The sequence below is a fragment of the Gadus morhua genome, chromosome 7 (assembly GCF_902167405.1).
Source record: "Gadus morhua chromosome 7, gadMor3.0, whole genome shotgun sequence".
NCBI classification, from domain to species: domain Eukaryota; kingdom Metazoa; phylum Chordata; class Actinopteri; order Gadiformes; family Gadidae; genus Gadus; species Gadus morhua.
In genome coordinates, this window is record NC_044054.1 from 19,950,414 (window position 1) to 19,967,180 (window position 16,767).

The following is a 16,767-nucleotide window of genomic DNA, read 5'->3' on the forward strand; positions in this document are numbered from 1 at the left end:
GTTGTGTTCTTATTCATGAGAACTCTGATGTTTCCAGGGTCCTCTGAGACATTTTGTTCAAGGCCATGTTGAGATGGCAGGCCGCAGGGCCGTCAGATCCGATACCGCAGATAATCGCGAGATGTCAGGGAATAAAGAAAAGGGGAACTCAACTCACTGTACACTTCAACCAGAGTCTCTTAAAAACATGTTATGAACTAATTCTTTTTTTATTGAATGTATATAATATAATATTTACAATCTGTTCATCACATGAGATTGAGTATTCCTAAACGAAGAAAGATTATCTCAAAATATGGAATTGTAATGTAAAACAAGGTGATGAATGTAAACATTTTGCAGTCCTTTATTAATATAAAGTATTGGACGGACGAAGACTATCTATTCAATTAATACATAAGCCTAAACGTGACTGTTGACCAGCCTAATGCAATGCTTTGCGGCCACAAACACAACAAATCGTTGCGTACGATATTACGTTTCGCCTGTATTTTCTCCCGAGACATAAAGTAATCAGCCGAATTGCATGCATCTAAATATGTTTTTGTTTCCTTTAATTAGTTAGACTCCGTGTTAGGGAAATAATCAAATCTATCCATAAGAAGGATTGTTCCTTTAAGGTGGGTGGTGTCATGGACCGAGAGGAGGAGGAGTAGCCTCGGCTGAGTTCTCCACACAGCGAGGGGATTCCGAGAATAAACAATTCCGATAGACTCGACTACAGGTCGCAGGTTGTGATCAGTGTGATCACAGTCGAGAAGCCTTGACGTTTCGGACTATTTTTTTTTTTGCCCACCGACCACCTCGCCCTGTGTGTGACAAAGCGATGAGACCAAACGCGACCTTTACATTGAGACTAACCGTGGAATTGCCACCTCTCGCATAATGATGCGCCTCTCCGGTTGACTGGGGTCTGCCGCCTGCCATTGGTAGACAACGCAGGTAGGCTACGTGCTGAAATAATGTACACTGTTTAGTTGTTATTAGCAGTAATGTATGTAGCCGTGTGTTTACGTATACGGGACGGGTGTCGGGGATATTATACGGGATCGGGGCTTGTTTTTTTAGAAAGAGGGAGGTGTTTTGCGTGTCTAGCCGAGCAGAGGCGCATATGGATAGCGCTGAAAACGCTGCATAAAGAAGTCGGAATATATCACCCGGTGCTGTGCTATGGCTTCCTATTTGATGAAACGATCGCCTACAACCCCGTAGAGAAATACCTCCATCTTTATCGTTGAGGCAGTCGTGTAATCTGCATATCGGACTCTCAGCCATCAAGACCAGCTTTGTAGAGCTATTCGCCGTGGTTAATGTAAATGGTGGTTCATAATATTCTGGCGTTACTGTTGACAGTCGACCGACCTTATTCCGCTCATGTATTTCAACCCACAGCCTCATGAATACTCCGCTGCTTTCAGCTATTGGCCTCTCGTTGTGGGAATGAAAGACATGAATGAATAATGCCATGTTGGGCTAATTCCGTTCTTGTGTCTAGCCTTGTGACATGAAGGGTTAAAGGCCTTACGTAGTCCGATGAGTTGAAATGTACTCCGGCTCTAGAGCCTCTCACTGTGCGGTGTCTAGCCAGCAGTGTTTCCCGGCACCACCAATAGGAAACTCTTTAACAGTCAGACTCAACGAGCCCCATATCCCACCTCGGGCCGATGCACAGGGTCCTGTGGTACGGTTATAATACTGGTATTACAATAATACTGGTGTTATAACCCGTTATTAATCATAGTCGTTTGTATGGCCGATAAACGCTATCCCGCACAAGAATTGTAAAAAAAACAAAACACAACTTATTCCAAAACTTGTTTTTGGCTGTGTGATGACCCAAGCAATAGTTAATTTGCCTTTATTAAACTATTAAATGGGATATATAATGGGAAAATGTCCATTATTCTGGTAAATAGTCTTGTTCAGTTGTGTTTTGATTTAATTGTAAAAACTCCTGGTTTTAGCAAGGTTAGAAAGGTAAAGAAGTGTTAAACTCTAATGGTGTTTCAAATGTTAGGCCAATTATAAGTGACCGTTCTCTAATTGTGTCTGATTTTTTTGAATGGGTTCAAACTTCAATGGTTTAAAGTAACTTAACAGAAAGGTTATTATACATGTTTATTTTTTATATTCTACCTCATGGACCATAGCAAAGACAACGGGTTATTGGGTGGGTGGAGGTGGGTGGGTAAACTTTCGAGCTCAGTTCCAGGGGACAGGGCAAAGTGTGGATGTCAATGTTAGTTCAGGTGCAAACACTCACTTTAGCATACCTTCCCCAAAAACCATGGCCTTAATCGCGTTGGGGGAAAGTCAGGCACAATTAATTCACTGCTTTTTCACCGAACCTCCATGGATTAGACTTACAGACTTAAGAAAGCGGTGAAAAGTCAAACTTTCTGTAAAGTCTGGCTTTGAAAGCTCTGTGTCTGGGGTCTGTCTTCTGTGTCCTTTTGTTGAGTGTTTAAGCTGCTTAATTATCTGACCTGACCTTACACAAGATGTTCAAGGTAGCTCAACGTGTCCTCTGTTGCCATAGATAACTTCAACTTCCAGAGCCTGACTTTGAAGTTGCACTTGACAAAGCAATTTCATTGTTCTCTCTCTCTCTCTCTCTCTCTCTCTCTCTCTCTCTCTCTCTCTCTCTCTCTCTCTCTCTCTCTCTCTCTCTCTCTCTCTCTCTCTCTCTCTCTCTCTCTCTCTCTCTCTCTCTCTCTCTCTCTCTCTCTCTCCACATTGTAATGTTGTGAATATTGTTGTCAGTTGCATGTCTCAATGTACCTTTTGCTTGCATAAAAATGCATATCATGACATTATTTATAGTATCCCAATGTGTCAGTCGATATCGAAGCTCAATCCACCCACCTCCTCTTTAGTATCATGATTCATATCAAATCACCAGATTCTTGCCAATGCTGCCTAACACACAAGGCCTACTGCAGTGTGTCTGGTGTTCGGTGGTGTGTGTGGGTAATCGTCCAGGGAGCTGTACTGTTGACTGATGTACAGCAGCATGAAACACAATCATGTGGAGGACATTCGAAGGGCCACATGCAAATGATGCCAGGTCTGTGGGACTGGACTCTGCCCTCTAGTCTCATGAAAACAAATCTTATCTGGCCCTCAGGCCGACTTTTGCTGCTTTATGAAAAACGTCTCTGTGTGTGTGTGTGTGTGTGTGTGTGTGTGTGTGTGTGTGTGTGTGTGTGTGTGTGTGTGTGTGTGTGTGTGTGTGTGTGTGTGTGTGTGTGTGTGTGTGTGTGTGTGTGTGTGTGCATGTTTATGGGTGTAGGTGCAGGCCTGTTGGCAGCTGTTGCTATCAGATGTTTTAGACTGGGTGCCAACCTGTGTCAATGTCCTCAGAAAGCCATCCAAGCCCAGACAGCAAGAAGAACAATGATTAGACACTGCCTTTAGTGGTCACATTTCTCTTGTTAGTCGTGGCCTTTCTGTTAGTAACAAACACACACATATACATACGCATATACATAGACATTTACAAATACATAGGCATATACATACACATACACACGCACACTGTTTGTGACTCTTACATCATAAGCAAGACTGTTTGATTACATCTTATCTTAATCATTTGTTGATCTGTTTTGACTACTTCTGCTACTTTAGTAAAATGTTTTGGATTATTTCGGTGTTCAGAATAAACTCACCAGATACACGGTGAAAGGTTTTCTGTTTGATAAAGCTATCTTGTAAAAAGGATACATTATTCATTGTCCTTTCCCTACTTTAGCTCGCTTTCATGCATTGGTTATTGTAACTACAGTATTTCTCTCTCTCTCTCTCTCTCTCTCTCTCTCTCTCTCTCTCTCTCTCTCTCTCTCTCTCTCTCTCTCTCTCTCTCTCTCTCTCTCTCTCTCTCTCTCTCCCTCTCTCCCATTGAATTGTCTAAAATATAACATCAACAATTGTGCTGGAAATAAAATGGTTTCCAAAGTGTTTGGGAACTAGTGAGGCACATACAGAAGAGGATGGCTGAAAGCTTTTGGCAAGTACCATTTAAAGACCCTAATAGGAGAGTTTGGTCCCCATGAGAAGCAAATGCAATAAGCCAGGTCTCTATCCACCTGGTTACAGGCCAGATTTACATTTATACACGCATACACACATACACACACACACACGCATAATAACGAAAGACTGCAATTAAAATCCAAAATATTAAAAACCCATTTAACACTTAGCTGAGAGAGAGAATTGTAGCAAGGGGGTTTCTTTCTGCGGCAACCGTTGGCTGCATTTCTTTGTCTTGTGTTTGTAAATACCAACTACGCAAACCTTTCCTTTATCACAGTGAATGCTTATCAACTAATTGCTCTTATCAACTAATTGCTCTGTAGGTTATAGTATGAGCCATCATGTACCTCAATAAGAAGTCAAAGCATTGCTACTGGAGTTTTCACTACAGAACACGGTAATGGGTTAATGGGTTTTGGATACTGATTTGTGTCATGTGTGTGAGGTCAAAGAAATGATTGGTAGAAGGCCATCTGGAGCTCAGACATCATATTCAGCTTGGTGGTTGACCCTTGCGTGAGGATGGGGCCTTTGTCAGCCGATCATGCTTTTATCACGCTCATGGAGTAAATGTCGTCATTCACATTTTCATGTGTCAACCCTTTCAAAATGATTGTTCCATTTTTGCGTGTCGTTTGGATCTCGCAAATCTAGCTACAGTAGTGAGCTCACTTTGTGCTGTGGCCTAACATTGACTTGGCCTCATAGTCTTTGCTGAGGCGTGTGCTTTTTTTAAGACACATGAGACACATTGAAAATATTGTTAGTAAGTATAACATTTGTTACTACGTTGCATTGGCAAGTCAGCCATTTTTGCTTTTTTAAAAGGTTATGTTTTTTAAAATCATGGTAGCTAAATAGTAATACACCTCTTATAATGCCTTAAGATACTTAGGATATTGTCAGTGAATGTATGTCAAACTAATCCCCCTAATCTAGCTTTAAAATGCCCATAGTATAAATGCTATGCGCCCTGTTCTTGGTGTTTAGGTCTTACAAGCTGTCTTGTTGGCACGTACAGCCATGAGCTACGACTGGTACTTCAGTCTCAGAGGCTGCAAGGCTACCCACCAAAGTCAATGGGAGCGAATTTGATGACGAGGCAGGAAGGGCTTTTTATAATGCTGCTGAATGGTAGCTGAAATTATGGTGTGGAATGGAGGGAGGCCAGGAGAGGGAGAGAGGGAAGGATAGAAAGCGAGGGAGGCAGAAGAGAGGAATTGACACTTGGGACGCGTCACCCTTGATCTATATGCCTGCGCTACACACTGCCTGGACCTCATCTGTTGAATGGTCACCCTCACCTCACCTCTCCCCAAACTCTCCCTCTCCCCATCCCATCCCCTAAGAGGTGACGTGAGGCCCTCGCCTTGGTGCAGTGAGAGGGCCCTTCAATTACCTCCAGCATTGATTGTTGCTGATTGCAATTGCCTCGAGTTATTTGAACTTTGTTGAAAATCCGCCACAAAATGAAGGGCCAGAGATGGGTGGAGAGAGCGAGTGAGAGAGAAGGAGGGGGAGGGAGGGGATGGGAGGGGGAGAGAGAGAGGAGTGAGATGGATATAGATTAGCTGATTGGTTAGGTTTTCAAAGAGGAGGTTTCAGGACCACACACACACACACACACACACACACACACACACACACACACACACACACACACACACACACACACACACACACACACACACACACACACACACACACACACACACACACACACAAAGACACAAAGACTCCTACTCCCCGGACTGGACGGTGGTGGGCACGCACGAGCCCCCGTACCGGGTAGTGTCAGATAAAGGTTACACAGCTTTTCCTTTTTGCACGCGGCAGGGGCCATTGGTGTCGGGGCCCCTGTGTGGTATTCAGGGTCCAAACAGGCACAAGGACAGTGGATTGGGGAACGTCCTGTCCTTTTGGTTGTACTTGCCAATGGATGGGTGTGTATAGCAGTTGGTTGAGTTGGCTGGGTGTGTGGTTTGGGCATTGATGGCATGTTATGGTTCCACACCCATACCAGCTGAATCCAGTGTACTGGTATCCTGGTACACCACTTTTACTGGAAATGATAACAGGCATGCTGTTGCTTGGATCTTTGTATTATACTATTGGAATAGATGTATATATATATCTTTTGTATTAGACTAGGGACTGACTGAGCCCAATGACTAAGGAAGGTCAGGTCATGCGTGTACACGTGTTGGTCCCAAGAGGTGCGAGCACAACATGCTTTCCTGTCTGCTTACATCACAGCGTCACTCTAACAAAGGGGCCGGCTTAAGGTGGCAACTGACAAGATTACCGCGCCGTGTGTTCTGGAGACTATTTATGCATCAGTATTTGTGTTATTCAAATCGTCCCAGCAGAGCGCCCTGACGCGACTTATGAGACCCAAAGTTAGAAGCAGAAGGGGGGCGGGGTATGGGTTTGCATCGTCCAATTTACAATACCTGGGACGCAAGAGGATTTGATCAGTTACTCAACCGTGTCTTGTCTGAGCCAGGTTGTGTTGGTGAAGTTCAGCAGTGCGTCGGTTGGGGGTGGGGGTGGTGTGCTGAGAGGGAGGGAGGGTGGTGGTGGTGGTGGTGGCGGTGGCTCGGGCTAAGTGAAAATGCCACTCATTCCTGAAGAGTCCCTGGCTTCGTCAAGGTTAGTGGCTTGTCTTTTGTAAGTTGAGGGATTGATGCATGAGCCTGTCTGGCCGGTGAATTCAAAGTCCAAGGCTGTCACAGTCAGCCACCCGCCCTCCCACCCGCTCCCCCCACTCCTCACAACCCCCTCCCCCCCCATCCCCCATGCTTATATCCTACCCTCATCTCCCCCATCAACCCCCCGCCCCCTCCTCCCCATCCCCTCTCTCTCTCTTCCTCCACCTCTGCAGCCTATCACAGGGCCCCATCCTTCCCAACTTCTTTGCAGCCTGTCCTTTTGGGAACCTTGAGCAAGGCAGCCAAGGACACAGCGTCTGGTGCAGTAAGCCTGTGCAGGGTGTGTGTGTGTGTGTGTGGGGGGGGGGGGGGGGGGGGGTGGGGGTGGGGGTGGGGGGGGCAAGGGAAGTGGGGGGCGGGTGGGTTGGCTTTTACGTAACGCTCAGCTTCAAACATGGCCGTGTGACTTCCCTGACACTGAGGAACACAGTGCAGGGGCCGTTCCGTGGTACATTCTCTTCCCTCTCCCCCCCCCCCCCCCCCCGACCACACCTCCAGCCCCCCCCCCACCCAGCCAGGAAGCCCAGAGGGGGGGGGGGGGGGGGGGGTTGCGGCGTTGGATGCAGGAGGGAGAACCCAGCACCAACTTAATTATATCTTTCTGTTTTAAAAGCTTTCGTTTGAAATTAAATTTTCCCATGCAATTAACTAAAGAGGATGTTTTCAGAATTTATGAATGAATGATGGATCTATGGAGGACAGGGCACTGGAGGCATGCGGGGGCGTGCGTGAGGGCGGCTGCCTATGCACTATATGCGGCGCGATACTGCCTCAGGAGATTTATTTCCCTGAGTGAGGGGTCGGGGATTGGCCAAAAGGAATTAAGCCGTCATAAAAACTTTTTTCATTCCGTCACTGTGCTTTGTCAGGGTGAGAGAGTGAGGCAGAGGTCAACGCGGGCTCCCCCAACAGGACATACTTTGGGTCTTCCGTTTGTGCTTTTAGATGTCGGTTTATAGCTGTGGGGACATGGACACCAATGCACACATGCACTTCGATGGGGGTCACATGGCTTTCCCTAATTAGAAATGAGGGGTGACATGCATCAGTATTAATGGACAGGCATAACCTCAGCATGAGCAAGGTGCTTGTGGGATCAGGTTACGCTCCACTTTGGGCTTATTCAAACCCCCCCCCCCCCTGAAATCCTTTTTGGCTCAGTCGCGACTATATTGGTTTAACTTTCTATCTTTTTGGGGGGAAGGGGGGGTTTGCATCGTGTGATGAGTGGAAGCGTTGCCGGGCAACAGAGGGGACCTGTTCGCGTGGCAGTGCAGTATGGGAGCTGTGCGAGTTTCTCAGGAGGAAAAAGGTCTCAGCACATAAGCTTGTGTGTGTTTGCGGGGTTGCTTTAAGATCGATAAAAAAAAATGAGATACATTGCACCTTCTTAGGCTTAAGGACATTAAACTAAATAAAGTGTCCTTGAAGCACAGGAAAAAGAGCCATGCTTGCTTATTATGGGCCTCAGGGCCTCCGATGGGAAGCCATTAGTATTTTGGGTATATTCAGTGTGCACCATATCAGTTGGAGTGCAGTGTGTTGGAGAGCCTCATAGCCTTTCCCATAACTCCTGTAAAGTGTCATAACTCGGGGCATTTGAAAGGCAATAGAGAGCTGGCCAGGGGGGCGGCGGGCGGCTGGAGGCCAGGCGTGTGACCCGTTACTTATAGGAAAACGGACGGTTGGCCGGCAGATCGCTGGCTCATGCTCGCCGCGCCCCCTTTGACCTTGAGCAAAGGCAATTAACCTGCAACCCACCCCCCCTGCTTCTGTAAATATCTAGCAGAAAGTAGTTAGGGTAGAAAGACGGATGCAAGAGGGACATAATCACATAAGTGAAAAAAAATGTAAGCGGAGTGTGTGACTTTTAGAAAAGTGTCTAGTAAGCAACAGTATAGTAATAGAAGTGAGCCTTTGGATTTCCTCAATTTGTAAATAACCCAGGACTGTCCAGCGTACAACCGGCTGCAACTCATCTTGTGTCTTATCTCTCTTGCTCTTTGTCGCCCCACACACACACACACACACACACACACACACACACACACACACACACACACACACACGCACACACGCACACACGCGCACACGCACACGCAACCTTCTCTCTTACCCTTTGACATTAAGCCTGGGGAGTGACCTTGACCTGATTGCTAAGGGGACTTTTCAAGTAACTCTCCAGAAGGAGATCAAATCACATGCCACCCTTCACTCCCCGCCCACCCCATTCTCCTCCACGTCCACGCTCACACACACACACACACACGCACACGCACATGCACCCGCACACGCACACACACGCAAAGTAAAAAAAAATAGAGCATAAAATAACCTGTGTACATTAGAGAGAGGAAAGGGCAAGGTTGGGTGTGTTTGTGTGGGGGGGGTGGTGGCGGGACTGCCCTGGTGGCCTGTGTGTGTACGATCGTATTCCAGGGGCCCTTTTGAACAGGAGTTAAGCTTGTGGTGAAGCTATAGTGAAGCGTCTGTGTGTGTGTGTGAGTGAGTGTGGCAGTTGCTAGAATAGCTGACAGGTTTGAGGTGACTGCCCTGACCTTGAATAGGGTTCAATATGAACGTAAGGTGATTGGCTGAAGTGGAAAATGTGTCTGCTTTGCTAAAAGTAATGTATTTTAAAATGTGGCTGTGTTTTCTGGATTTTACTTCCATACTTGTCCCTAGTTCAAAGTGTTGTCTCTGGTTGGTGTATTTTTAAGCTAGCATGCTATCGCTCCTGCCCCTCAGATGTGTTTACCACGTTACTCCAAAAATAAGGAGCTTAACCTTATTGCTCACGCCTTATTAACCCATCCAGCACTTGTGCCTGGATTTTGAACCTCAGGCACTTGTGTTGATGCTGTTTAAAATCAGCACAGTTGGAGATTTTAACTTAAGGGCACAGTTTTCTTCATAAGTTTTGCTGGTGTGGGATGAGGCATTTTCTTTTGAAGTTTGATCGCATTTTCATATCCACAAGAGGAAACCATATCCATCCTATAGGCTTACTAAACTGGCGCTGGTTAAGTATGAATTGTTTGTATTTGCTTAAGTGTGCACACTTCCTCTGTGTTATTTCCTTGACATTAGAGCAGCTGCTGTAACCGTTGATCTCACCACAGACAAGTTACAGAGTTGAATTCAGGTCATCAGAGTCACATAGATGTTATCAATAGCAAAATCCAAACTACAATGCACTGCTTTAGAAGAAATTGTTAGCAAACTCTCAAATACGTAGGTAATAACTTCATTTCCATATTCAGGAAATTTGTTTTGGTGTGCGTGTGTCTTTCTAAGCCAAGGTATCTAACACAAACTAAGCCACACAACACAAGCAAACCCACGTGATACAAGGCTATCTCACGCAACACAACCTAAACCACACAGCCCAAGCTAACTCACATAACACAATTTAACTCACATAAAACAAGCTAACCCACACACTGCAAAGATAGCCCATAAATGAAAGCAAACTCACGTAACACAAGCTACCCACAATGCAAAGCTAACCCAAACAATACAAAGCTAGCTCCCACAACTGAAAGCCAACCTGTAAAACAAAGCTAACCCACACAGCACAAATCTTACCCACACAACGCAAAGCTCACACACGAGAAAACAAACCACAAGCTACCATATCGCAAAGTATTTTTTAATCATGCGCATTTTGGGTTATAAAAAGTAATGCCGGAGTGCTTGTGTAACCTGTGTACAATCTGTCCATGTGCAAAAAAGCACACTCCCACAGAAATAAACACACAGACAGTCGCAGTGCTTTAGTTAGCACAACCCTGTGTGTCTCTGTTTACACATCCAAAGGGCTGGCGCTGGAACAAGAGCCAGACAAATGTGGTTTATCCAGGGCCTCTCTGTCTCTAAGCCACCTGCCCTTCCATTCAGTGGTGACCTTGGTGCTTATGAAGAGGCAAGGCTTGACCTACATCCACCCCCTAACAGGAACTACAACCCCCACCAGCACCACCTCCTCCCCCACCCACACACCCCCTTCCACATCACCAAATAAAGGAACCAGTATTTTTCAGGTCGGTCCTCTCTGATTTTGTTTTGAACATTCACATTTCTTTCTCTAATAAAAAAGCGTCTGCATTCTGAGGTTGATGCATTTTAATGTTAAGCAGGAGAGCTAAAGCAAATCGAATGAAAAGTAGTACTCTTCAGGTATGGGGAAAAAGTGAAAAATGTGCAATGGTTGTGTACCTATTGTAGATTAGTGGCTATTCAACAGTATGAGCCATATTTTCGAACATGGTCATGATTCAGCTGTGTCTATGATGTATTTCGTGCCATACAAAAAATAAGCAGTTGAAACGTGCCATTCCTTGCTTGGATATTAAATAAATGAAGTGCAAATTTCCCTGTGTATCTGAAGCTGTTCTTGTAGGGATGTGGAGCAGCAGGCTACATGACTCTTCTCTGAGGCGCTAACGTGTGTACGCTAGGTCAGCATTAGCACGCAGAGGCTTAGCACTGACCGGTGGGAGTTTAGCAATGGGTTAGCCCAGCTCCAATTTGACTTCCTATTTTTTATTTATTTTAGTCGAGTGTCAAGGGACAACTTGTGTAAGTTGTTTCACACACAACCCACACAAAGCAGCGAGCATCTGTTGCGGCCGCGCACACTTTGACATCAAAGTGCCGCGACACTGGCATGCTAATGCTTAGCTAACCGGGTGCTAGACCCAGTCATTACATCTGACAGTAATAGCGCTTCGTGGTAACTAATTTTCACTTAGCCACAGATGCTTCGGCAAGGTCGAGTGCTAATACGTAAACGCTTTTGTGGGAATAAAAGGAGGAAGTAAAAGGTGCTTCCCGCCCACTCGCCAACCAACACACACACACACACATGTATCAGAAGACGTTTCAGTCAAGCAAAACCAGGGCAATAGCCAATGGAGGGATTATGTAGCCGGTGCGTGACCAACCAACACTTAATAAAGGCGCGGTATTGCATGAGACCACAGCGCACGATGGGAAATATCACGCTTCCCACAATGGGGCCACTCTCAGTGGGGGGGGGGGGGGGGGGACCTACAGTAGTCATGCTACTAGGCAAGGCAGTGGCCAAGTCAACCCCCACCACACCAGCCCTAAATACCCTTACCTCCCCCCCTAGCCAGATAACATGTCATACCTACCCGGGTGCTAAATAGCTGTAAAACATTACAAAGTGTGTGTCTGTGTGTGTGTGTGTGTGTGTGTGTGTGTGTGTGTGTGTGTGTGTGTGTGTGTGTGTGTGTGTGTGTGTGTGTGTGTGTGTGTGTGTGTGTGTGTGTGTGTGTGTGTGTGTGTGTGTGTGTTTAAATAAGGCAGTGGGCGGCTATGAGCTCTTTGAGTAACAGATGAGGTAATGAGGTAATAGTCCCCCTCAGAGCAGAGGGAAGGCCTGTGTGTTAGAGCGTGTGTGTGTGCATGGTAATGGGGGGGTTGTTAACCCTGGGAGCAGTTGTTGTACTAGGGAGTGGGAGGAATTTCACTGTAAATAAGGCTGATATAGCTTCACAATTAGCTTCACTTTAGCTTAAATATAGCTTCCCTATGGCTTCACTATAGCTTAACTCCGGTTCAAAAAGAGCACAGGAAAACCATCGCAAAATGCCAGGCCTCACCGGGGCAGTCCCTGTCTTTTAACCCCCCCCCCCCCCCCCAATCTCACACTCCCTCTCTCTTATTGTCTTTCTCTTATTTTTTTGGCTCTCTCCTTTCTCACTCTATAATGCAACACGGAACTCCACATACAATCTTAGGGTGGCTGAAGAGAAAAAATGGAAAGAATGAAGTAAAGTGGGTCAGGGCGACCTATTTTTCCGATTTTTTCCTTCTCTTTCTTTCCTTCTCTCCCTCCCTCTCCCTCCCTCTCTCTCTCTCTCAACCCCCCCCCCCACACCCGATAGTTCAAGGGAGGCAGAGGGTGGCTGAGTTGTCGTTGGTTGGACGAGGAGCAGGGGCTGATGGGAAGGCAGGGCCCTGTCGTGAGATGCAGCCATTCAGAACTGGGTCAGTGGCAGAGGGCTACTTCTTGTAAACGGCTTGTCAGACTGGGGAGAAAAGCTGCAAATGAACCATAGATTATACACCAGGAGTGGAGGCATGGAGGTCTCTCTCTCTCTCTCCTCTCTGTCTCTCTCTCTGTCTCTTGTCCTCCTCCCACTTCACACACATACACATATATGGTACGAGTGTACACATATGATAGTCACACGCACACTTATTCACACATACAAGTTGCATTACAGAAACATACGTACGAACATCGTAGGTGCAAACAGGCTCACTTCCTAGGGTACAGGCTTTACACATGAGCACACACAAGCACACATACTCAAACACTTGACACAGACCCCCACACACAGGCATATAAAGACACACTTGACAAAGACACACACACACACACACACACACACACACACACACACACACACACACACACACACACACACACACACACACACACACACACACACACACTCAGTTAGAGTCTCTGAAGCAGTGCCTCCTGCTATAGGTCTCTCTCCCACTACACCCTGGCTCCAGTAATAGTGTGTGATTACTGCAGTTAGCCCTGACAAGCTCAAAGCCCAGTGCTACACAAGCTTTTAAGTCAATGCTATCCTCTTCTTTTTTTTCTTCCTCTTTTTTTTGTTGAATGTTCCCCTTCCCTGTTCATTGACACAAGGCTTCCTGTCTATCTAAATATAACCCACTCTCTCACTGATTGGCTGGGCATTATTCAGGTCAGCTTGTTTACTGTACCACGCTCAGCCCCTGGTCTCTGCCGTGATTGCTTATTCAGCTGAGATCGTCCCTCTCTCCACACACCCTTACCGAAAGCCTGAAAGAAGAATGTTAAAGAAGATCACATAAAAGGAATGTATTTTTAAACGGATTACCAAATGGCCTCTTTTATTGGTTGTTTATCTATGGTCGTGCTGTTGTCAAGGTCTCAGACGGAAACGTTGGGATAAACCCAGCAGGGGGTCCTGAATCCCTGCCTGACCAAAAAAAATTTTTTTTTGGTCATTATTAATAGTACACAATCTGTGTGGCTGTACTGAGCCCTGGGGTTTACTCCTGTATCCTCCCTGCTCATAACACAAGTACAATGCACTTATCTATGTGTTTATGTTTCTCTCATGTGGTTAGGAATCCTCCCAGTAATGACGTTTGGTGGTCAACCCCACAGTTGGTTGGGCTTTCTTTGGATTCGTCTTCCTTTCTTTTGTCTTCCTTGGTGCTGGAGAGGTGCTTTCCAGGCAGGGCGTGGGCGGCATAATGCGGGTGTTATGATTTTACGAGGCACATCTTCTTCCCTTTGATGCAACGCTCCCCCCCCTTCCCCCAACCCCCCGTCCCCTCCTCTCCTTGTCTGTTTCTGGCACACTGTGACAGGAGGGTATGGGCTGGGGGGGGGGGGGGGGGTTCTTCACAACCAATCACCTCGGTTGCTCGTTAGCGGCGGTGTCGCTCTGTTTCCTTCCCGGCCTCCAATCGGGCCGAGCCTAGCCTAGCACTAATCAGGTTCTTGGTTTCGCTCTCGTTAAAGTGCAGCCTTATTAGCCCAGGTGTCACACTCACAAACACAACATCATGTATCCCGAGGTGAGGCTAAACATGGCAGGGAACAGGATTAGCCTCGGTGGGGTGGGGTTGTGCGGGCTCTGGTTAGCATCGGCACATGTACCCGTGGACACACACGTGAACACACACACATACACAAACACACCCACGGGAAGGGTTATGCTGTTGTGCCATAGCTGGAGACGGCCTGCCCGGTTAACCTCCTGTGGGCAGCAGACCTGTAGCGCGTTATTCTTAGCAGAGGAACGCGGTGTCTTCGAGCGAAAGCTCCTTACGCTAATTGAAGACACTGCTACACTGCTCATGGACTCCTGTCCCGACTCAAGCCCTCCTGGGAGGGGTACTCCCTGCTGGGCTTGCAAAGAGCAGGTCGTGTTTGTTGGTGTGTGAATGTGTTTATGTATGTGTTTTGTATTAATGTCTGTATGTGCGTGTATATGTGTGATTAATCACATTTGGAAGCCATCTTCCTAAATTTTGCACACACATACTTGCATACGCAAGCTAAACATAACTTGTTACACCCTTTAGATTAAAGATCCAACTGGGGCTTATTACCATAATGTGATTATATATAGTATATGCAATCATATATATTTTTTATAATAATAATTATCATATTGCTGCAATGCAACAGAAATGTGTATATAATAATGTGTTTGTGACAATGTGTGTGTGTGTGTGTGTGTGTGTGTGTGTGTGTGTGTGTGTGTGTGTGTGTGTGTGTGTGTGTGTGTGTGTGTGTGTGTGTGTGTGTGTGTGTGTGTGTGTGCGTGCGTGCGTGCGTGCGTGTGTGTGTGTGTGTGTGTGAGTGTGTCGTGAAAAAAGACACATTGAAAAAAGGAAAGATATATAAAAGGACGTTGTTGTTGTAATGTGTGTTATTAGATTTCTGAAAGCCAGGCATAATGCCTCGGACCAGATGGTCCCCAGCAGCCCTGGGTATGGCTCTTGATAACATTACAGTTGTGAAAAGGTCAGGCTCATAGGAAAGTCTGTGTGTGCGTGTGTGTGTGTGTGTGTGTGTGTGTGTGTGTGTGTGTGTGTGTGTGTGTGTGTGTGTGTGTGTGTGCGTGCATGTGTGTATGTGTGTGAGAGGGGGCTGCCATTCGCCGTCCCCTTCTTCACCTCAATTCACTCCCTGCTACTCCCACTATTAAGGTGTGTGTGTGTGTGTGTGTGTATGTGTGTGTGTATGTGTGTGTGTGTGCGTGCGCGTGCGTGCGTGCGTGCGTTAGATCCGTTCAGAAAAGGCTGGGGGAAGCTTGTTAAGTTCTAAACCCTTTTCATGGATTCAACATACTGGCAATAGCACAGATGCAAATATTGACTCTGGTCGCCTGAACCTTGGCATGCAGCGCGGCGAGGTTCGGCAGGAGCTGCACTGCAATATTTGCATGCTGATAAAGCCCTTGTTCGGTGCCTTACAGTAGGCTCTGTTTGGTTCTCATGCCCACTCCTCCAGCCTTGGACTATGGACCCCGGGCTGTATGCACAGCAGGTGAACCCAGGCGGCTTTCCTCCGAGATCCCCCATGTGCTTCTGACAAGCCTTTATCAAAACAATCACTCCTGCTTCTCTCTCTGCCTCCCTCTCTGCCTCTCTCTCTCCCTCCCTCTGTCTCTATGGCTCTCGCCCTATCTTTATTTGTCTCTCTCTAACTCTATCTTTATCTAACTCGATCCATCCTGACTTTCACTCTCTCCTCGACCCCCACTGTGGTTTGCAGTGTGTGCACCGTGCTGGAAGGAACTGAAGCTCGTTGCTGTCAGGAAGGGATTGTTGGGTGGGTGGCTGGGTGGGTAGGGGGGTGGGGGGGTGTTTATTTGTGTTGGTGCTACTGGTCACTGTGTCCCGTATTCCGATAACTAACTTGGAGCGGGGGCACAGCTTAGCGATAATGTTTAAAAGTAAGTTGGTAATTTTAACAGTAAAGAAAAATAGACAAAGAAAACGAAATAACAAAAAGGAAACAGAAGAAGAATCCTCTTCGCCTCGCTGCCTCTCCTCCTCCTACTCCGAATGTCACGGGTGCCCAGACATGAAGGAGAGTTGAGGAGTGGGTGGAGGTGGAGGCGCTTCACCGGGTGGCGGTTGGGGGATAGGGGAGGGGAGGGGGGGGGGTTGGGGGAGGTTGAGGGGGGCACTCCGGTGAGACATTTTGAAATTCTGTCTGTATCTCGGAGCGACGGTGGAGGGTAAAGATACAGCATCGTGATAAATCTCTTCCCACCAGGGGGACGAGAGATAAGGAGTGGGCGTAGATTGAATGAAAGAGAGGGAGAGGGGAGAGAGACATAGAGGAGAGGAACAGAAACGGGAGGAGGGGAGCGGTTGTGGTGGTGGTGGTGGTGGTGGTGGGGGTCTGGGGTCTTTTTTTTTTTTGTCTTGCAGATCCAGTTCAAGGGCGCCCGCGGGC

General features: G+C 46.9%; 1 protein-coding gene across 1 annotated transcript in view; it reads left to right on the forward strand.

Annotated features, from left to right (window-relative positions):
- The first annotated feature begins 643 nt into the window (after positions 1-643).
- nrip1b (nuclear receptor interacting protein 1b) overlaps positions 644-16,767 on the forward strand; it is a 36,265-nt gene continuing 20,141 nt past the window's right edge. The window contains exon 1 of the mRNA XM_030360375.1: positions 644-942. The gene's annotated coding sequence lies outside the window, so the exon portion shown is untranslated. The remainder of the gene's footprint in view (positions 943-16,767) is intronic.